Below are 21,677 nucleotides of genomic sequence, written 5' to 3'. Positions count from 1 at the left end.
GACCAACCCCAAAGGAGTTAGTCAGCCAGTCAAGCATCTGACCTAGCCTCAAGGGAGCCAGCAATTCATACCAAGCTCATTCAGAGACAACTTGTTAACACTGAAATTCATTATCATAGCTGATTCTATAGTTAGCTAAGGAAAATTATACTGGAGAGGCTCCCTGCACAATTTATTTTTTTAATTAACATTCTTCATATGGAGGATCAGCAAATGCTGTACAGTAAGGGTCAATCCAATGCCAGGGAGAAAAGGAAAAAATTAAGGCAAAATGTAAAGTGATAAATGACTCAGTGCCTTCCTGTGCATGTGGTAAGTCAGGCAGATTGATTGGTATTGGGGAAGGTTTTTACAGTTAGCTGAGTGACTCAGGTATTTTTTATGCATTCTGGAGAGACAAGGTGTATGAGGTAATATCTTTAATTGGAGCAACTTCTGTTGGGGTGAAATGCTTACACAGTGCTCTTCTTCAGGTCACTCTGGGTATCTCTACATTGAGGGACAAAGTTGAATTAAGATATGCAACTTCAGCTACATTAATTGCATAGCTGATGTTGATATAGCTTAACTCCGTTTTTGGTGCTGTCTACACAGCAGGAAGTCGAAGGAAGAATACTTTTCCTTCAACTTCCCTTACTCCTTGTGAAAGCAGGGTTACTGGCATGGACCGGAATGCCCCTCTCGGTTCAAATGAGCTGTCTTAACTAGACTGTTAATTCAAACCCTGGAAGATTGACAGTGGCAGCTTCGATCTTCCTCTGTAGTGTAGACGTACCCTCTGTGTAAGTTCAAAAGCTTGTCTCTCTTCCCAATAGAAGTTACCTCCCTCACTTTGTCTCTCTAATATCCAAGGGCTCATCTAGACTACGCTAAAGTGTCAAAAGAGGATGTGCAAATTCCTAGCAGGCAGGCAGGCAAATAAGCCATTTCCCAAGTGGTGGTCCAGGCCTGCCCCAGGATCATTAGAATGTTCTTTCAGAGATCAGCCCTGGTTTGATGTTTCTGTTTCCTACTCTGACTCCACTTTTTCTTGGTTAGAAAGGCTATGTTAGTCTTCACTGGAGCTACATTGATTTGCACCAGCTGAGGATCTGGCTTTTGGAATATTACATCCGCCCAAGCTTTAGGGTAGTATTGCTGGTTGTGGTTTTATGACTGTGCAGCAGAGGAGATGAAGGACCATGTGGTCTACCTCATACCCACAGGAAAGCAAAAATTCCTCCCTCTCCCTTTAAGTAATTAGGTTCCAAGATGGCTTCCTGTTCATATGTTCCAATCTTTTCCCTCTTATTTGGTGGGTGGGTGTGGAAATGAAGGCATTCTGCCTTCATTAAAAGGAAATTCCTTCAGAAAAGGAATTAGCTCTAGGAGTAAAAAGAGGATGCAGACAGATGTCCAGCAGCAGAGTGGGTATTATTCAGTTTATTGCCCCTATGAAGCACGTATGATTATCTGCCCTATCAACATGTGGCGTACGTGTGCCTTTGGTGCAAGGAGCTTCTGGCTCTCAAAAATTGTAGACAGGCTTTGGAGGCCATGATTGCTGAGTTGAAGAAGCTAAGGAAGGCACGGAGGTACAAAGATGAGACTTTCCAGGACACGATAGAATAGTCCCACCCATGGTCAGACAGCCTCCGTGCTGTTGAGGAGGGTGAAAGGCTCAGAGTAGGAGAACATCCAGCTAGAGAAGAGGAAAATGAACCCATAGTTGGGATCCTCCTTCCAGATGATGTGGTATCTCCTCGCATTGAGGATACCTCTCCAGGGCAGGGAACTAGAAAAAGCCAGGAGCTAGTAAGGGGGGATTCGATCATTAGAAACAGACAGCTGGGTTTGTGATGACAGGGAGAACTGTATGTTGACTTGCTTGCCTGGTGCAAAGGTTGCAGATCTCTCGAGACAACTAGATTGACTTACGTGTAGTTCTGTGGTCGTGGTACATGTGGGTACCAACGACAGAGAAAAGAGTAGGAGAGAGGCTCTTGAGACCAAATTTAGGCTGCTCAGAAAGATATTAAAATCCAGAACCTCAGTGGAGCATTCTCTGTAATGCTTCCAGTTCCATGTGCAGGGCCAGGTAGGCAGGCAGAACTGTAGGGTCTCAATGCATGGATGAGATGATGGGATAGAGAGGAGGATTTAAACTTATTAGGAACTGAGGAAACTTTTAGGAAAGGGGGAGTTTATACAGGAAGGATGGGCTCCACCTAAGAGAAAATGGAACCAGAATGTGGGCATTTAAAAAGAACATAGAGCAGTTTTAAAACTAAGGGCTGGGGAAAAATCAACAAGTGCAGAGGAGAACATGGATCAGACAGAGACATCCCTTAGGGGATGTCTATTAATAGAGATTTCCTATGTCCTAGTAAAGAAGAGAGGAGGAAGATGATAAAATATGGGTAAGAAACAGATGAAAAAGAGTCCCAATCAATCACATCATGTAATGGCAGACAGCTAAATAGTGACAAGTTTTTAAAGTGCTTGTATACAAATGACAGAAGTCTAAATAATAAGATGGGTGAATTAGAATGCCTCATATTGGACATTGATGTGATGGGCATCACAAAAACTTGGTGAAGTAAGGATAATCAATAGGACACAGTAAAACCAGGGTACAAAATATATCAGAAGGACAGAACAGATCATGCTGGTACAGTGGGGGCAATATATGTGAAAGAAAGCACAGAATTAAAAGAAGTAGATATCTTAAAAAGAACCAAACTGTTCCATAAAATCTTTATGGTTAGTAATTCCATGTACTAATGAAAATAGCAGTAGGGATGTTACCGAGCACCTGACCAGGCTAGGATGGTGAAGGTGATTGTGAAATGCCAAGAGAGATTAGAATAAATTAATAAAAACCTCTATAATAATGGGGGGTTTCAACTATCCCCATATTGACTGGGAATACATCACCTTGGGATGTGATGCAGAGAGAATTTCTTGGCACCTTAAAAGACTGCTTCTTGAGTGGCTGGTTCTGGAACCCACAAAAGGAGAGGCAATTCTTGATTTAGTCCTAAGTGGAGCTCAGGATCTGGTCCAAGAGATGAATATAGCTGGACCATTTGGAAATAGTTAACGTAATATAATTAAATGTAACATCCCTATTGTGGGAAAACACCATAGCAACCCAACACTATGGCATTTAATTTCAGAAAGGAGAACTACACAAAAATGAAGAGATTAATTAACAGAAATTAAAAGATACAGTGCCAAAAGTGAAATCCCTGAAAGATGCATGGAAATTTTTCAAAGACACCGTAACAGAGGCCCAACTTAAATGAAAAAATTAAAAAACACAGTATGAGAATCAATGAAGAGCCACTGGGGCTTAATAACAAAGTAAAAGAAGCAGTGAGAGATAAAAGGGCATAGTTTAAAAAGTGAAATTTAAATCCTGGTGAAGAATATAGAAAAGAGCAAAAAGGAATTTGAAGAACAGTGATCCAAAACTCAAAAAGTAATTGCAATTTTTTTAAGGGCATCAGAAGTAGGAAACCTGCTAAATAACCAGTGGGGTCAATGGATGATTGAGATGCTAGAGGAGTGCTCAAAGACAATAAGGTCATTGCAGAGAAACTAAATGAACTTTTTGCATCTGTCTTCAGGACTGAGGATATGAGGAAGATTCCCAAACCTGAGCCATTCTTTTTAGATGACAAATCTGAGGAACTGTCTCAGATTGAAGTGTCTTTAGAGAAGGTTTTGGAACAAGTTCATAAACTAAACAATAACAAGGTACCAGGCCAGATGGCATTCACCCGAGAATTCTGAAAGAACTCAAATGTGAAATTGTAGAACTGCTAACTGATTTATAACCTATCCTTTAAATCATCTTCTGAAGGATAGATAATGCGATGCCAATATGTAAAAAGGGCTCTCGAGGTGATCCTGGCAATTACAGACTGATAAGCCTAACCTCAGTACTGGGCAAATTGATTGAAACTATAGTTAAGAACTCAATTGTCAGACACATAAATGAACATAATTTGTTGGGGAAAAAGTCAACATGAATTCTGTAAAGGGACATCATGCCTTATTAATCTACTAGAATTCTTTGAGGAGGACATCGAGCATTTGGAGAAGGGAGATTCAGAGGCTATAGTGTACTTAGATTTCCAAAAAGCCATTTGAATCATCTGTCTTGAAATGTCCTGAATACATTAAATTGAAGAGAGTCCTGGACCAGAGAACCTCTCTGATCTGGGACTCTCTGGTGTGACAATGTAAGTGGTCTGGCAGGACCATGGTTGTTACAGGACCAGAGAGCCCCAGCAGCTGGCAGCAGGGGCCGGCTGGGAGTCTGGCAGAAGAGGGGCTGATAGCTGGGAGCCCATCCAGGGCCAGGAGCAGATTTAAGCTGGAAAGCCAACAGCATGAGGGCTGGTGGCCAAAGTATTCCTGGAACTGGGAGTGGAGCTGGGCCAGCAGCTCAGAGGTAGGGAGCTCAGACAGGGCCAACAGTTGAGCCCAACAGTCGGGGCTAGTAGGGGGATTGGCAGCCAGGAGGGGAGCCTGGCCTGGAGACTGGCAGCCTCCTAGGAGAGCCTGGAGGTCAGTAGCAGAGGACCTGGAATTGACTTCCCCGGTCCAGCAAACTCCCTAGTTTGGGACTGGTCAGGTTCCAGGCTGCCAGCCTGCCAGCCTGCCAGCCTGCCGGGGAGTTCAACCTGTAATGCATTTTGCAGTAATTTGACAGTGTGTGATAGATATGGGATAGTAAAGGACTAGTCATCTAGGGTACACCTACACTGCACACGTATTTCAAAATAAGCTGTTCCAGAATAGTTACTCTGAAATAGCTTATTTCAAAATAGCAGGTCTGCACTGCAAGGAAGCCTCAAAATTAGTCCGAGGCAGGCTTCCCTAATGTAGATGTGCTATCTCGGTTTAAAGGCACTGGGGAAGACTAACTTAGAATGGCCTTAGTGAGGGGCTATTTCAAAATAGCAGCAGTGGAGCATCTACACACACCTTATTTCAAAATAGCTGTTTTGGAATAGGTGTTATTCCTCATAGAATGAGGTTTACAGATTTCAGAATAAGCCGTCCATTATTTTGAAATTATTTTGAAATAACGGCTGTGTAGATACTTGCATTGTCATTTCAGAATAACGCTAGTTATCTTGAAATAACAGTGCAGTGTAGACGCACTCCTAGGCTGACATTTCAAATCCAGTACAAGTTCTTAGTGATTAAAATCTCTACATCTGACCTATATGAAATAAGTTGATGCTCGCACTCAAGTTCCCAATGGCCAAATGTTTCTCTACAAAATAAATAAATACATAAATACATAAATACAAATTGCTATCTGGTAACATTATAGCAGAGCCAAGGATTGGAGGGGCTTAGTAATATAAGTAATCACTCACAACTAGGGATGGTCTGATCAGATCACATTTGTGAGGCAGCAAGGAGGAATCACCTGTTCTGTAGTTAAAAAAAGAGGATTCTAGTCTCCAGGGATGACCATATGGCATTTTTCATGAGCAGACAGTTCACTAGGGAATAAAGACTCCCTTAGCAGTTTGGGCAAAAACACTTAGCAACTTAGAAGAAATATTGCTGTATTACCTGACCTACTACCCCGGAAACTCCAGACTTGGTAACAGGGCCAGTTCAGAAAATGCTGCTAAACCAACAGCCTCAAATAGCTTCTCAGTCCATGGGCAGATTAAAATGCAAGTGTGGTGTTTAATGCTCACATTTTAGTGCTGTGTGGTAGGACATATGAGCTGCTTCATGCTGACAGAGCAGTGGTGTGCTGTTAAATCAGATTGCCTGCATTTTTATTATTGTGGTCCTGTCCTGAGCACTCCTTTCTAACAGTAGTCTTCCATGCCATTGAAGTATAGGACTTGTACTTACAGCTAGATTAGCAGTGGTCCACTGACATGCCAGTCTCAAATAGGTATCCTCCAGCTTCCTGAAAGGACTCTAGCTAGTTCAACTGAAGAAGATGGTAGGAGAAATACCTCACAGCAACTTCACAGAGGGAAAATGACAGTTGTCAGTATCTCCTGATAGTATTTATACAACAGCCCTGTGCCTCCATCATAGGACCAGTGCTTGGGGCAGAGATATTTTTCTTACCTCTCTTTCAGGCTAACCGAAACCCTCTACTCATTAGAGAGGCAGATATGGGGCATGCTCTTCAGTGAACTGTCTGAGAACTACCTTTCAAATACCGGAAACCAGATAAAGTGGCCTAGTAGCTATGTAGCTATTATTTTCTAGACTTAAAAAATTATCATCCTGTTTAGAGGGAAAAAATTGAACGGATATCATTAAAGGGGCTTTCATTCTGGAAAAGAGCATCTATCCTAGATTATGGTTTTATATTCTGGTACTAGATTCTGGTATTGGATTCTGGATTATATTATAGCAATCTATTCTAATGTTCCAGTCATAATTACTTTACTATTATTTATTAAATTGTATTTTATGACGTTCATAATAATTATGAATACTCGTATATTAAATATACACTCCTGGCTCCTTATTCTAGCTGTGGCTGCCTCGTCCTCATTTACAGTGAGTTGCCATGGCACCATTTGTTAAGCTTTTGTTAATAATGCATTTTAATAAATTCTTTATAAGTTACAACATATAACTGCATGTGCTGGGACCATCACAGTTATGAATAAAGTATTCATACATAGCTTTTAAAAATTTGTCAGGCTCTCAGAATATTTATGCTTTTAGAAGACATTTTAAATAAAATTAAATAAATAAAATAAAGAAACAAGCTAGTTAGAGAAGTAAAAAATATTGCCATTTATAGCTGAGGAAACCAAAGCTTCCTGAAAGTCACACAATTCTGTTTGAAAGCTAGGAACCGAAGACTAATCTCCTGGAATCCAGGGTAGCATTTTAGTCACAAGACTCATCCTTCCTCTAATTTTTAATTTTACTAATTTTACTAATTTTAAAATATTCAGGGCAAATGTAATTTAGCTGAAACAAGCAGCTCTGCAGCAGTTGGCTAATTGGAGTTCTCTACCTTTGTACTTTGAAGGCTGAATAGAAAGTTACTGTAATGGTAAGCATAAATTCGCTGCAGTAATTGCTCTGATGCAGACGTGCTATATTTGATAGTCCCTCAATCATTAAATACATGGGGCAAAACTGCAGTTGGGTATGCTGTACTTTACAGATGGTTAATCTGACTGAATTTAAGACTGTTGGACCAGTCTTAAATTCTTCCACTGTTCCTCAGGACAACTAGAGATCCTGTCTCGCCTGTAACACTTTTTGAGAGTAGGAACTAGGGAACATCTGAACCTTCAGAGGTACAGTCTTTATGGATAACACTTTAAAACTTTCCAAGTCTTATATGCGCTTATTGTGTTTGCAAAATTTTGGAAATCTTTCAAACAGGCATTCTCATGGCATTTTGGAACTTCTACCAAATTCCAGGGAAAACCCCAGAAATGCTTTTAGGTGAAAATAAAAGAACAATAGGGTTTAAATTACATTTGCTTATTTCTTTTGAACTGCAAATTAATACAGCACATTTTTATGGAAGGTCAACACAGCCTTTAGATTAGCCACAGTTCACACTTCCATTGCAAATAGGTCTGAGAGTCAAATTCAAAGGTGAGTACAGTTGTCCAATTTGTTTAATTTGCATGTCATATCAAATTATACCCACTTCATTCTCCATCTTACCCATTACTTCTGAATCTGGCTTGCTGAGTGTAAGGATATCAATCCCAAGTTTAGTTTACATTTTATTACAACAGCTTCTGGCTGCTGGATATGTAGGTTACACCAGCAAAGACTCCCTTAGCCCTGGTCTATACAAGGCAAATATTTTGGAATCACTCCCTGCTTTCCACAAGGAATATTTCAAAATAGTTATTTCAAAATAGCGGTAGCGTCGATGCTCCACTGCTGCTATTTCAAAATAACTACTCCATCACTCTTTACCGGAAACCTACTGACCACTACACTTACCTTCATGCATCTAACTTCCATCCCAGACACATTTCCCAATCTATCGTATACAACCAAGTCCTAAGATACAACTGTATTTGCTCCAATCCCACAGAGAGAGACAAACACCTACAGGATCTATTTATACCATTCTTACAACTGAAATACCCACCCGGTAAAGGGAAAAAAACAGATCGACTGAACCAAAAATGTACCCAGACATGAACTACTTCTAGACAGGCCCAAAGGAGAAAACAACAGAATTCCACTTGTTATTACCTACAGTCCACAACTTAAACCCCTGCAATGCATTACCAACAATCTACAACCTGTCTTGGAAAATGACCCCTCACTCTCAGAGGCCTTGGGGGAAAGGCCAATTCTCACTTACAGACAACCCCTTATCCTCAAACAAATTCTTTCCAGTAACCACGCAACATACCTCCATCTTAATCATCCAGGAACCCACCCCTGCAATCAGCCCTGGTGCCAACTCTGCACACACATCTATACCAGTGATTTCATCTCTGGACCCAATGACATCAGCCACCAAATCAAAAGCTCATTTAACTACACATTCACTAAAGTGATCTATGCCATTAAATGCCAGCAATGTCCCACTGCAATGTATATTGGCCAAACCGGACAATCTCTATGAGATAGAATTAATGGACACAAATCAGATTTCCAAAAAGGCAATACACAAAAACCTGTTGGAGAACACTTTAATCTATCTGGACACTTATTAAAGTCACTGTTTTGTTTCAGACCAATCTCCACAAACCAAATTCACAGAGAAGGATTGGAATTTAATTTCATTCACAAGTTTAATTCTTATGCTAATGGTTTGAACCGCGATAGAGGATGGCTCGCACGCTATCTTCCACCTTTTGCAACTATTTGCACAATCTACTCACTGTCTTTCTTTTTCTTCCTCCCCTCCCTTTTTCCTTCTCTCCCCTCCCCCCTCCTTCCCTTATTTATTCTTGGATATGGATTTGTACTCCGGTCATCTGAAGAAGTGGGTTTTGCCCATGAAAACTCATACCACCATCTACATGTTTTGTTAGTTTTTAAGGTGCTACTAGACTATTTGTTGTTTTTTAAGTTTTACTCTGCAGAGTCATTCAAATGAATTATTCCCCAATGCTTCCTGGGGCTCTAAGTTTAGGTAGCAAGTCCACATTGCCCCCTTATCTTGAAACAAGCTACGCAATTTGAGCTAGGCAAATTGCGTAGCTTATTTTGAATTAATTTCGAAATAGCTTATTTCATAATTTGGTGCTGTTTATACAGTACCAAATTTCGAAATACACTGCTATTCCAAAAACTCCCTTAATCCTTGTGGAACGAGGTTTACAGGGACATCGGAATAATGTGCCCATTATTTTGAAATATGTTTTGAAATAACAGGCACACTGTTAAGACGCGGGATAGTTATTTTGAGATACAGGAAGTATCCCAAACTAGTGCCATAGTGTAGATGTACCCTAAGGGAGCCTGCCTTGGAGTAATGTTGGGCTTCCCTATAGTGTGGACATGCTATTCTGAAATAGTTATTTCAGGAGTTATTATTTTAAAAGTAGTTATTTCAAAATAATTTCCTAGTGTACACATGCACTTACATATCACTTACTGGGTATAATGAATCTAAGTGAATCAGATTATAAGTTACCACAGCTTACCCTCACCTGGATGTATTGTAGACATGAATTTGAACAACAAAATTCAGCTTTGGATCTAACATTTCCTGTTTCCTGAGATCAATGTGGCTCTCCTGGGAACCATAGGATTTGGCCAACTCTCCAGAACTCGCCTGGAGTTTCTCAGAATCAGTATCAATCTCCCAGTGACTGTTAAAAGCACTGAGGATTTTAATAGGATATTTTAAGAAAATGACATTACATCATGCTGGGACAGGGGGAATCTCAATCTCCCTAAATTGCTTTTGTCAAAGTTGGCAACCCTAATTTGATGGCCAAATTGTTTTAAAACTATATACTTTTATACCATATGCATCACTATGGTATTGAGTACTTTATTCAACTGGCTTCCGAGGAAGTCAGTGCAATCTCTGTCATTGGAGGTCTTTTAGTGCAGACTGGACAAACACCCGTCAGGCATGATCTACATTTACTTGGCTCTGCCTTAGTGCAGAGGACTGGACTTTATGATTTATTGAAGACCCTTCCATCCCTACATTTCTATAATTCTACAATTCTCTTCCAAGAGGGTTATTTTCGACCTTCTCCCCCACTTCCTGTGCATTGAAACAATGGTGTGCTACATCCTGCTAACTTCCTTCCAAATGAACAATCTAGTGGAATCTCGGAGGGTATGTCTACACTACCCTCCTAGTTCGAACTAGGAGGGTAATGTAGGCATACCACACTTGCAAATGAAGCCCGGGATTTGAATTTCCCGGGCTTCGTTTGCATAAACTGGGCGCCGCCATTTTTAAATCCCTGCTCATTCGAACCCCGTGCCGCGCGCCTACACGCGGCACGAACTAGGTAGTTCGGACTAGGCCTCCTAGTCCGAACTACCGTTACTCCTCGTGGAATGAGGAGTAACGGTAGTTCGGACTAGGAAGCCTAGTCCGAACTACCTAGTTCGTGCCGCGTGTAGCCGCGCGGCACGGGGTTCGAACGAGCAGGGATTTAAAAATGGCGGCGCCCAGTTTATGCAAATGAAGCCCGGGAAATTCAAATCCCAGGCTTCATTTGCAAGTGCGGTATGCCTACATTACCCCGCTAGTTCGAACTAGCGGGGTAGTGTAGACATATCCGGAGAGGGATTTCAATAGGTGCTGAGGTACTCAATATATCTCAAAAGGTGTTTGACATCTTGCAGGATTTAGCCTTTAATAATCAAGCAGTTTGGATTAAAATCAATATTTCCCATATAGATTCCCAGCAGTCAGTGGTGCAGTCTTAGTTCCATTAGCTTTCTCTTCTAATGTCTGCTCACAAAACCTGCAATATATCTGCCTGGGCAACTATTAAATAGCCTTTTTCTACACAGTCTGACCTTGAGTGAGACAAATCTCTTGATTGGCTACTGCAGCAGCATGGATTCTGAGTACTCAGAACTGCCTACCCACAGTTAATTTAATGTCATATCAATAAAGTAAACATGACTAATGTTATCAACAAAATAAAGGGGCAAGGAAATACATTTTCTTGTGCTATTACAGCAGCAAATGTTTCAACTTGGCTTTGTGCATCCCACTGAAGGTAACCTTTCTGACCTGAGCAATCTTTGACAGCTTTCTCAGCAAGTGAACCAAGGAGATCAACTGTCCATAAAGCAGCTAAATGGAAGGCTTAATGCTTGCAATCCGTGATGAGTCTGGTGAATGTGGGAATTTTGGGAATGTATTTTATTCTGACACATGCTTCTGTTTCCCTCTGTTCTTTGCATTGCTATGCACAGAGTGGAACTGGTTAAAAGCTGGTTTTGGTACAAAGTAGGAGATATGTGTTGGGTCACATAACTGTCTGGGATGCTATGAATGGGTGATGAAAAGACAAGCTGAAGTCAACCCATGACAATGAAGATTCCAGAAAGACAGTAGAAACCCAAATGACCAGGATCTTCTCACTAACTTCACTAACAGTCAAAAGGAAGATTTCTCCTGCCCTCTCTGCAAAGGCTCTGAACCAAAGAGCAAAGGAGAAAGAAGTCAGGTGACAGAGTCAAGAACTGGCCTTTGAAGAGACATGATAGCTCTCACCTGAAACTGACAGGCACAGACACAAAGTCAAAATGTATTCTGTAGTGGCATGGCTGGGGAGAGCCCTGATGTTGGCCAATCTGGCCACCCTTAACTTTTACTTCTCTATAATCACTTTAGGACTTCCAAATGCAGTATTCCAGTTGACTAATAAACCCTACTCTGTTGAGAAAAGGATACCTGATGTGGCGGCAAATATTTAAGTGTATTAATCCCAGAATATCAATTAATAATTAGGCACAACAGTTTATGATAGCTTCTATCTTGGTAAAAGTTGTTGGACCGTCTCTAATGCTGAGAAAGATCTAAGGGTGATAGTGAACATAAATAAGATATGAGTCTGAATCATTGAGTGGGACAGGAATCACAGAATCGGAAGGTGATACTCCCTGTATGCCTGGAATACCATGTTCAGTTCTGTCACTTCAGTACCAAAAGTTGCTGATAAATTAAAAATGGGTTAAAGAAGAGAACTTTAGAAGACTAAGGGATTTTATAAGGAAAACTTAAAAGCAGCATATATATATAATGGCTTGGGCAGGTGGCTAAGGGAGTGATGTGATATGTATCAATCTGTGAAGGATATCATCACTAAGAAGTGGTAAGAATTGTTTAGAATGATACAGGTAATATACCTAGGAGCAATGGGATGAAATTAAGTAAAAGCTGTTTATCAGTGAGCCTTCCTGCTAGTGATAGCTATAAAACTATGAAACAGAATGCCAAAGATGGTCATTTAAAACTGGATTTTACACAGCATTAGAAAAAGAAATCTTGCATTGGCAGTATTATGAACCATATGTCCTGTAAAGACAGAATTTCTGTGATTCTTTCATATTAGTCATAAACTGATCACCTACTAGAAATATGTAACATCTACACTGCATTAGAGTATTATTCGAGAGCTCTGAGATCAGAGACAAAATACCAGCCTTCTTTTTAGCCGGTGGCTCCTTCACTGTTTTTATTCTATCTTCCTTGGTGTTATGAGCATGAATTTCTCAGTTGGTTCTTTCCAAACATGATTACAGGAGATGTTGCAAAACAGCTTTCCACTCTGCATGTGCAGGCTCAGCTTCTTTTCACTCAGCTGTTTTCAGCAGATACAAAATTAGTGTATTATGGCCTTCAAACTTATATTCTGCACTATAGAAGAGTGAAGGCAGTACTCCATGTGCATACCTGTCCTCATGTATCACCTTGGTTTGACCGATGACAACCATGTTGGAGTATGTGTAAGTGCAATGCTAACAATAATCTTGTTCAAGAAAACTGCAACAAAGAAAGACTGAAACTACATGGAAAAAGTAAAAGAATTTTGCTGGACAAAATTAAAGGATATTTCAAAACATATCAAACACTAAGCCCTGTATCTGGTGTTTTTACAACATGGTCTAAGCCATATAACTTGAATGTCTTTCTTGGTTTTGGTGCCAAGTAATTTTTTTCCCCTTTGGCTTCATCATATTGATGATTTTATTTCAAAGGGGAAAATTCAGATGGATGGAACATATAAGGTGGTGAAAGTTGCGTACCCTGCGACTTGTTTATACCCACTTACTAAGGAGTCTAAGGTAGAATCACTCACTTGCCTACAAGATCAGAAGCAGAAATGTTTCCCCAGAAGTCACTTCTATATATCCATGTAGTCCAGAACTCACGGACCTATGTATTTGGCTGTTATTGCTTGTTCTCCAGGACCTCCAAGGAAACCTCAGGTTGTTCCAGGCAGTGAATGAGCAAGCAGTACACTTTATTTCTGGTCAATTCTGACCTAAGTATGGTGCTAGGGAGCACTGTGATGGTGACAGTTGCTTTGATATTGCCATTTGGAGACTGAAGGCCAAATCTTTAACAGCAAGGGTGACTGACCATTGGGAAAGCTTACCTAAGCATGTGGTGACTTGATGCAAACACATGGATGTATTTAAATGGTAGGTTACAACTTTTATTGAACTTGGATGCTACCTGCCATTACTTATACTCTGGCATTTAATTGGTTCCACAGGGCTCCTACCAAATAATCTGTAATTCAGGGTAACACAGCTCAGACTAGCCCCCAGGTCTCAGACCATTCAGAGTCCTAGCACCCTCTCCCATCCTGCGAGGGGAACAATGTCTGACCTTCTCCTCTTGCAAAGACCACAAGGTCTCACTGTATCCTATAAACCCAAGTCCCATCAGCAAAATCCCAGCTTTTTTATCTCTAGGAACCATTCATTTTATCCTTCTAAACACACTAGAAACTGGCCATCATGTTGAAACAATTTAACAACTGTACCAAGTACCTCAGTTTGGTACTAAGCATGTTCCTACTTAACCCACTGTGGCTTAAAGGTGCTTCAAGGAAGGCAAAAGATTCCCTGGTCTGCCAATTGGCCCAAGAGAGAAAAAAATCTTGCCTGAACTCGCAAAGGGTGATGGGCTAGTCCCACTGCTTTGGTCAAGCCAGGTTCCCATTCCTAGCTGAGGGTGGGTTAGATGGGCCTCTGGAATGCAGCCAAAAAGGCTCCATATGGCTCCTGTTCCCGGTTAAATCTTGGGATCTGGGAAAGGCTGACCAAACAGTGCTGGCTGGGCAATGGCTGTCAGAAATTCCCAAGGTGGAGAGCAGCTACTAGATCTCCCTGAAAGTGTCCCTCCCCTCATGGCTGAGACTGTCCTTTTTCACTGCCAGCCGCATCAGGTCTTCCCATCCATTGAGAAGTGGGGAGGTAGCATTTCTTCATAATTTGAATCTCTAAATCAACACTAATGCCTTTAGAAAAAGATATGCTATTGCTCACCCAGAAATAAGACTTGATGCAGTAATTACTGGGTGAGGCTCAAAGGTTTGTGTTATGCAAGAAGCTTGATTAGCCAAGCATAATAATAATACCCTTTGTCTTTACAAATCTATGAATCGTCCATGTTTGTTCCACTTATCATAATAATTATCATTAACAAAAACAACAACCATTTTTCACTTAGATTTTTGTTTACAGCAATGTTTGTGGAATGGGTGTTCTTCCTGCAAATGTCTATTATGACACACAAACAAGGGAATCAGTGTGTGTGACGAGTATTCTTCATTTCATTATTTCTTATTTGTTACTTATTCTCTTGTTTTAAACAGTCAGTCAGTCAGTCAGTCAGGGAATGGAAATCATGCTTTATGACTCAGGTGAATAACTCCACCATAAATAACGGATTAGTGAATAGTCCAAGTGAACATTTCATGATCCATTCATTGGCTGAAACTGTTCATCTATATCATGTGGTAAATATTTACAAATGACAAATTCATGGTCAGTTCAATATAATTTATGGCCCAGAGATAATTCGTTCAGCTCTAATGGTGGTAAAGGTTACCAGTTATAATGTAATCTGGGTTTGGGTTAGGTATAATGTTTATAATTGATTTAAAAAACAGTTCCAGTGTAATTTTTGAAGAGCCGCCCTCTCTGGAAAAAATGATAGAGTTTATTTGCTCATGTCCCTTTCACATCTGTGAGGTATACATCTATAATAATAAAAGATCCTAATGCCTTTGTTGGCAGCTTGCTAGTTCTTAATTGACTGATTCAACCAGCCAAGTTTACCCTGTACGAACGCTCTTTTCCTTCTCACATTCAGGGCATGGGGAGTTCAGTTATGAGCTCATTTCAAAACAGGCAGTCCACTGACATCTAGCTTTAACTTTGCTCTCTTCCTAGATCAAGCTTTTCTCCAAAATAAAAAACTGACCTTAAGCAGCACTTTCAAAGCTGAAGCAGGAAGGAATATGTTATACACCAGAACATAAGATTCTTATACTTTTTTTTCTTTCTCTCAGCACATACTGGGGAAAGGTCAAATCAGGACAGGAATTCAGGGCTGCTAGCGATTCTTCAGATTTCATCCATTTTACAAGCTGTATACTTGTTTTGGGGCTCAATCCAATTCCTAGGAGATTCTATGGACTGGTTTTTAAATGGATCAAATTTTGTTCTTGTAGAAGCCAACTCCTCTTCTGAACTGTCCTGACACAATCTCCTGCACCATAATATATTGGCTGCAAAAGGTTATTATCGTATGATTATCACATGAGCCACTAGCAACTCCAATGTGGGGTGCAAGCTTCATTCTTGTTGGCACATAAGGACCAAAATGGCTACTTCCTGAGACAGCCTGGCCTGCTGTTCCCCATGGTGATTAACTTAAGGGACACAAGAGGCTGCCATATGATGAGTGAAACTAGAGGAAAAAAGGGTCAGGTTTGGGGAGTGACCTCATTTTGTTATGGCACCAAGGGCTCAGGAATATAAGTTAGGACATTCATGCTCAAACTAGCAGGCCTTAGCATGTAGCACTGTCCTCTCATCATGCTTAATAAAGATCACTTTCCGATAACTCTGCCTACTTGCCACCTTTCTCATTGATATTGAAATTGTGGCAATACTCCCGCTTGTCTTCTTTGAGGTTTCTACCAAGAAGAACTGCTGCAGCATCAAAGCAGACATTCCACTACTGAAAATCTTTTGGCACCATCTAAATGAGTTTGGCAAAATTCCCCTGAAATATTTGTTTTCAGATGTTTAAGATTTTAGCTCAAGCATACAAGTATGAAAAAAGTAGACATTATCTAGATTTCCATATTTGAAACAGAACTTCCATTAACTTCAAGTCCCTACTGGTTATGTAAGAAAATATAATGACAAACTTAATGAACATTTTTCTTTTATCGTGACCTTCTTTGGCTTGTAACAGTGACATTATAGAAAACACTATATTTCAGATAGTTTTCTAATTATTATTTAACTGTATAGGTAGTTAGAGCTTGGTAGTAAATGCTTATTTGATAGTTGTGGTACAATTCTTGTTGGTAGTGAGTTTATCACAATTAAAGCTTGCTCTATTTCTGGTGAAATACATTTTTCCTTGATTCCAGGCTACTATCTACAGATTATACCATGCAATCAAACAAAACATTACAGTAAGGCTACATCTAGACTGGCATGATTTTCCGCAAATGCTTTTAACGGAAAAGCACTTTTTGTCCGTACCAATCTAGACGCGCTTTTGAGCAAAAAAGCCCCGATGGCCATTTTCGCGATCGGGACTTTTTTGCGCAAAACAAATCTGAGCTGTCTACACTGGCCCTTTTGCGCAAAAGCTTTTGCGCAAAAGGACTTTTGCCCAAACGGGAGCAGCATAGTATTTCCGCAAGAAGCACTGATTTCTTACATGATATCGTCAGTGTTCTTGCGGAAATTCAAGCGGCCAGTGTAGACAGCTGGCAAGTTTTTCCGCAAAAGCAACTGCTTTTGTGGAAAAACTTGCCAGTCTATACACAGCCTAACAGTCTTGTGAAGAGTCTGAATGTTAGTGCATTCTAGCAACCAGGAACTTCAGCTAAGTACTATGTTACCAAAAAATAAAAAATCATGTAACTTCAAATATTGGAAGTATCTAATAAAAAATTTTATACCCATGGGATTGCTAAATATATTTAGATGGACTATTCCTGACTTTTCTTAGTTTTTTTATGTTGAAGTGTTGCAAGACTTTGATACATATACTATCAGGATATGTCTACCAGAGGTATCCCGAAATAGCTACCCCACAACTTCATAAGCCATCTGTTATTTCGAAATATTTTTCGAAATAATGGGCGCACTATTTTGGCATCCCGGCAACCCTCATTCCACGAGGGTTAAGGGATGTCTCAAAATAGCACTTTATTTTGAAATAAACTTGAAATAAGTACACAATTTGCATAGCGCAAATTGCATATCTTATTTCAAGTTTAGAGTGTAGTCTTGACATAGCCTCGCAGTGCTGAAACATGAAGACTATTTAAAACATGTATTTTAAAGGTTAATATGTTGTTTTCCCAAATTACCTTAAGCAGACAAGAAATAATGATTTTTTGCAGGTGTCCCGATGGAAGATGAGTCAAATGTGTTACAAGCTAGTGGTAAAACCGTATTTGATACAACCTGATTTATGTTATCTAAATGCATTACAGGTTGGACCTCCCTGATCCAGCACCCTCGGAACCTGACCAGTCCTGGATGAGGGAATTTGCTGGACAATGGGAGGTCCTCTGACACCAGTCGTTCAGCCCTCTACCCCTCCCCACTGCAGGTTCCTTTGATCCGCCCAAGCTGCCTGCTAGCCAGCCCCAGCCCCAGCCCCAGCTTCACTACCTGCCGGGTGGCACATGGCTGACTGCACTGCTTCTGCTGGGCTGCCACAGCCATGGCCAGGTTTTCTCTCCTGGGCTGCTGCATCCGTAGCTCCAGCCCCGCTGCCAGGTGGTACATGGCCCCAGCTGTGCTGCTTCTGTCGGGCTGCTGAGGCCTGGCCCAGCTATCTCCTCCCAGGCTGCTGCAGCTGCAGCCCTGGCCTTGCTGCCGGGGGGCAGGTAGCCCCAATCATGCAGCCATCACCTGCTGCCACCACCCAGGATATTATAGCCTCACCGCAGTTTGGGCTGATGTGGCCCCAGCCAGGCTTCCTGTCCTGGGCAGTGTCACGTTACCGAATTGGAGGGAAGCAGCCAGATCGCTGCTGCACCCCTAGGTGGGGGTGTTGGCCCCAGAAATTGGTATGGGGGGAGCCATGTGGGGTATTGAATGGGAGATTATTGTTTGTTAATCTTATGTACACTATTTATGTGAGTATATAATGTCTGTGTGTGTAGGTAGGAATCTGTAATCTGTGTGGAAGCTGAATATTTCTGTGAATGTGGTTAAGCATTGCTATGGACAGGCTGAGTAGCAAAGCCCTGTGGAACAATGACTCTCAATAGGCTATGGACACACCCAAAGAATGGGATTTGTCACCTGAGGGCAGCCAGCAGGAAACATAGAGTTTGGCCTCTGACCAGGTGACTTGCTGCATACAAGAAGAGGCCAGGAAGGGAATAAAAGGGGCCATGTGGTCGAGGCCATTTTGTTCTCAGCTCAGCACTTCATCCCAGAGGCAGCACTGCAGGGATTGAAGAGCCCGGAAGACCTGTGAACCCATCCTGATCGTAGGATGTGCAATAAGAACTTTTAAACCAGCAGCTGCAACATCTCTGCTAGAACCTGCATCGAGAACTGGGAGATTCGGTGCATGTAACGTACTGTACTTTAATAACCTTACTCTCATGCTTTTATTTCCTGTAAGAATAAACCTTTAGATATAGATTCTAAAGGATTGGCCCAGCGTGATTTGTGGGTAAGGTCCAGAGGGTAAATTGACCAGGGATCTGTGGCCGGTTTCTTGGAACCGGACAGAACTTGTTCGGGGTAGGTGGGATTGGGTGCTAGGACCCCCCACCTGTGTATAGGCCCGGGGCCATCTGGGGCACGGATATTGCTGGGGTGTCGGAGGGGTTTTGCTCGGGAGGCTTCAGGCAGGCTGCTGAAGCGCTCTGTGAGACTGGTTTGTGGCCTGTTTGGAGAGGTCGCCAGTCAGGGGGACTGTAAGGAGCCCCGGATTTGAGCAATTCGCTCTGAGCGGACGCCCTAAGCTGTGCCCAGACACGGCCCGGTCCGTCACAGGCAGTCACAGTCCTGGCCCTGCTGACAGGTGGCAGGCACCCCAGAGAGTGCTCCACCACCAACTGGGCTGTCCTGGCACTGCCGCTGCCCTGGAAGCTGTGGCTCCGCTGTCACCAGACTCATGGGGCTCCCAGGTGCTGGCACTCCTGATCTGAGGTTCTCTCATCCAGGAGCATCTGTGGTCATGCCAGAGCATGGATTTTGCAGGACAAGAGAGTCCTGGTTAAGGGAGGTGCAACCTGTATTACATTATTGTCAGTTCTGAGGTTTTAATTTGGAGATAGAAATGAGGTGATCGTTGACCTGATCTTTGGTCTGTGGGGATAGAGGAAATATTTGTGAGAAGATGGTATTTCATGTTTTGTTTTGTTTTTTGTAACATTTGAAAGTTTTGGCAATACTGTCATTTTAATAATTTTTTTTTTCGTTCTATCAGTGACTGCTAGAATAGTAGTGCAGATTCAATGTTACTTTAGTTACCATGGATTTTTATTGCCCTCAAAAATGTTTTGTGTCCGTTATACGTTAATGTATAAATAGACGTTCATAGAATCTGTGGGGCAGGATTTGAGCTAGCTGGTCATTTGGGTTCCCATATCAATTTTTTACCCAATTTACTTTTAAACCCGAATATTTGCAGACTCATTTGACTTCGTAAGTGTCACACTGGATTTACAATGGTGAGACTAAACTTAAGTCCACAAGATACAACATCTTTAGGTCACACTGATGTGCACAGAAAAACGAGTTAGATTTTAAATGTTTTATTCTTTAATCTAGTTAACTAAAATGCCTGAAAAACATGGAAGAAAAGAGGTCTCTGGTAAATATAAAAAATCCCATATTTTTCAGTTAAGGGCTGAGATTTTTCTCTTCCATTTATCTTTGCATAAAACTTGTAGGGATTATAAAAGATGTTTCTGCTCTTTCCAAGGAAGAAACAGAAAAAATATGATTTTATAAATCCTCTTAGGCATACTTTATAAAGGAGCAAAAACAAAAAAGCAAATCCTTTTTTTTCCCTTTTGTCACATTTGGTTCCCTTAAGAAATGAATAAAAAATGTTTCTTTGACTGATGTGATAAAATACAAGGCCTAGTCATGTAGGCACTTCTTATGTTCAACTCTCATTGAGATCAATGAGAGCTGCATGTAGATTGCTAGTGGGATTGGGCTCTCAGAATATTTTTGTAAGCTTTAACAGGCAGAAATAATGATTAACAATAATGACTTGCTTTATGTTCAGGAGCAGAAGAACAATGTCTTTGGTTATAGGGTGGCAATGATCTAAGACATCATCTCTGTACGATTTTATAGTCCCTAATTTATTGTTCCCAAAATAGGTCTGGGTTCTGAGCATGCATTAAGTAGATTTGAAACTCACAATATTCCAAATGCTCATAGCAGCTTCTGAGTAATTGCTTTTCCCTCTCCGAATGCACAGGCTGTGTGTTAAAATACTATAGTGGAAATGTGTTTTTTTAAAACTCCAATTTAGCTGAAATGAAGCTAAAAGTTATTTTTCCTTTTCAAAATGCAGCAGAGTTAGAAATTCCCAGAAGAGTGTATATGTTCTTGTTCTTGAGCTTTAGAAGTATAATCCTTAAGGGAAGACATGCTGCAGTCAAGTTTCTCACCCCAAGAGATCAAATGCTGCCTTCGCTTCTACGTTTTCCTCCAGAGTTTTATAGCACCAGCTGTTCTCTCCATTTTTGTTGCCACACTTACTAACGATAAGTAATTTAACTAAAGCAATGAATCATTTATGCTATTTTTCTGAAAGGCCACAGTTATTTCATAAACTTCTGGATATATTATTTTTGAAATTGTTTCTTCTGCTGAGAGTATTAATTTGAAAGAATTACAATTAAATCAGGACATGGATACAGCCTGCTTTCTTTCTTAAAGCAAAAATACACATTTCTTATTTGGACTCCTATCTGGTAATTTGCTATAATATGAAATACATTTCGATGGTGGTGGAAGGACCCTGGGAAGTAAATTTAAGTAACAGAATAAAAAGTAAGCTACAGGTTGGACCTCCCAAAACTGGGACTTCCTGATCCAGCAATATCTGTGGTCTGGTAGGACCATGAGCATTCTTGGACCAGGGAGTTCTGGTTGGAAAGCCCAGTGGCAAGAGGGCTGGTGGCTCAGAGTCTAGTGGGGCTGGAGCTGGGAAGGCACCAGAGACCTGGAAGCACAGCAAGGGCTGCAGCAGCCCAAGTAGCAGGGCTGGGGACATGGCACTTACGGAAGCCACGGTACTAGTGCTGGGGCCAGAGACACAGCAGCTGCAATAGCAGGGCTGGAGATGCAGCACAGCAGCATGACAGCCAGGCTGGGTGGGGGAGGGGAAGAGGTGAGTGGGGCTGGCAGCAGGGAGAAACGGTGGCCTGGGGAACTGGTAGCAGGGAACCTCCTCTGGACTGGCAAATTCCCTGGTTTAGGACTGGTCACATCCCAAGGGTGCCAGACCAGAG

The sequence above is a fragment of the Pelodiscus sinensis genome, chromosome 2 (assembly GCF_049634645.1).
Source record: "Pelodiscus sinensis isolate JC-2024 chromosome 2, ASM4963464v1, whole genome shotgun sequence".
Lineage (NCBI taxonomy): Eukaryota > Metazoa > Chordata > Testudines > Trionychidae > Pelodiscus > Pelodiscus sinensis.
The sequence above is the reverse complement of the archived record's forward strand: the minus strand, read 5'-3'. Positions refer to the sequence as shown.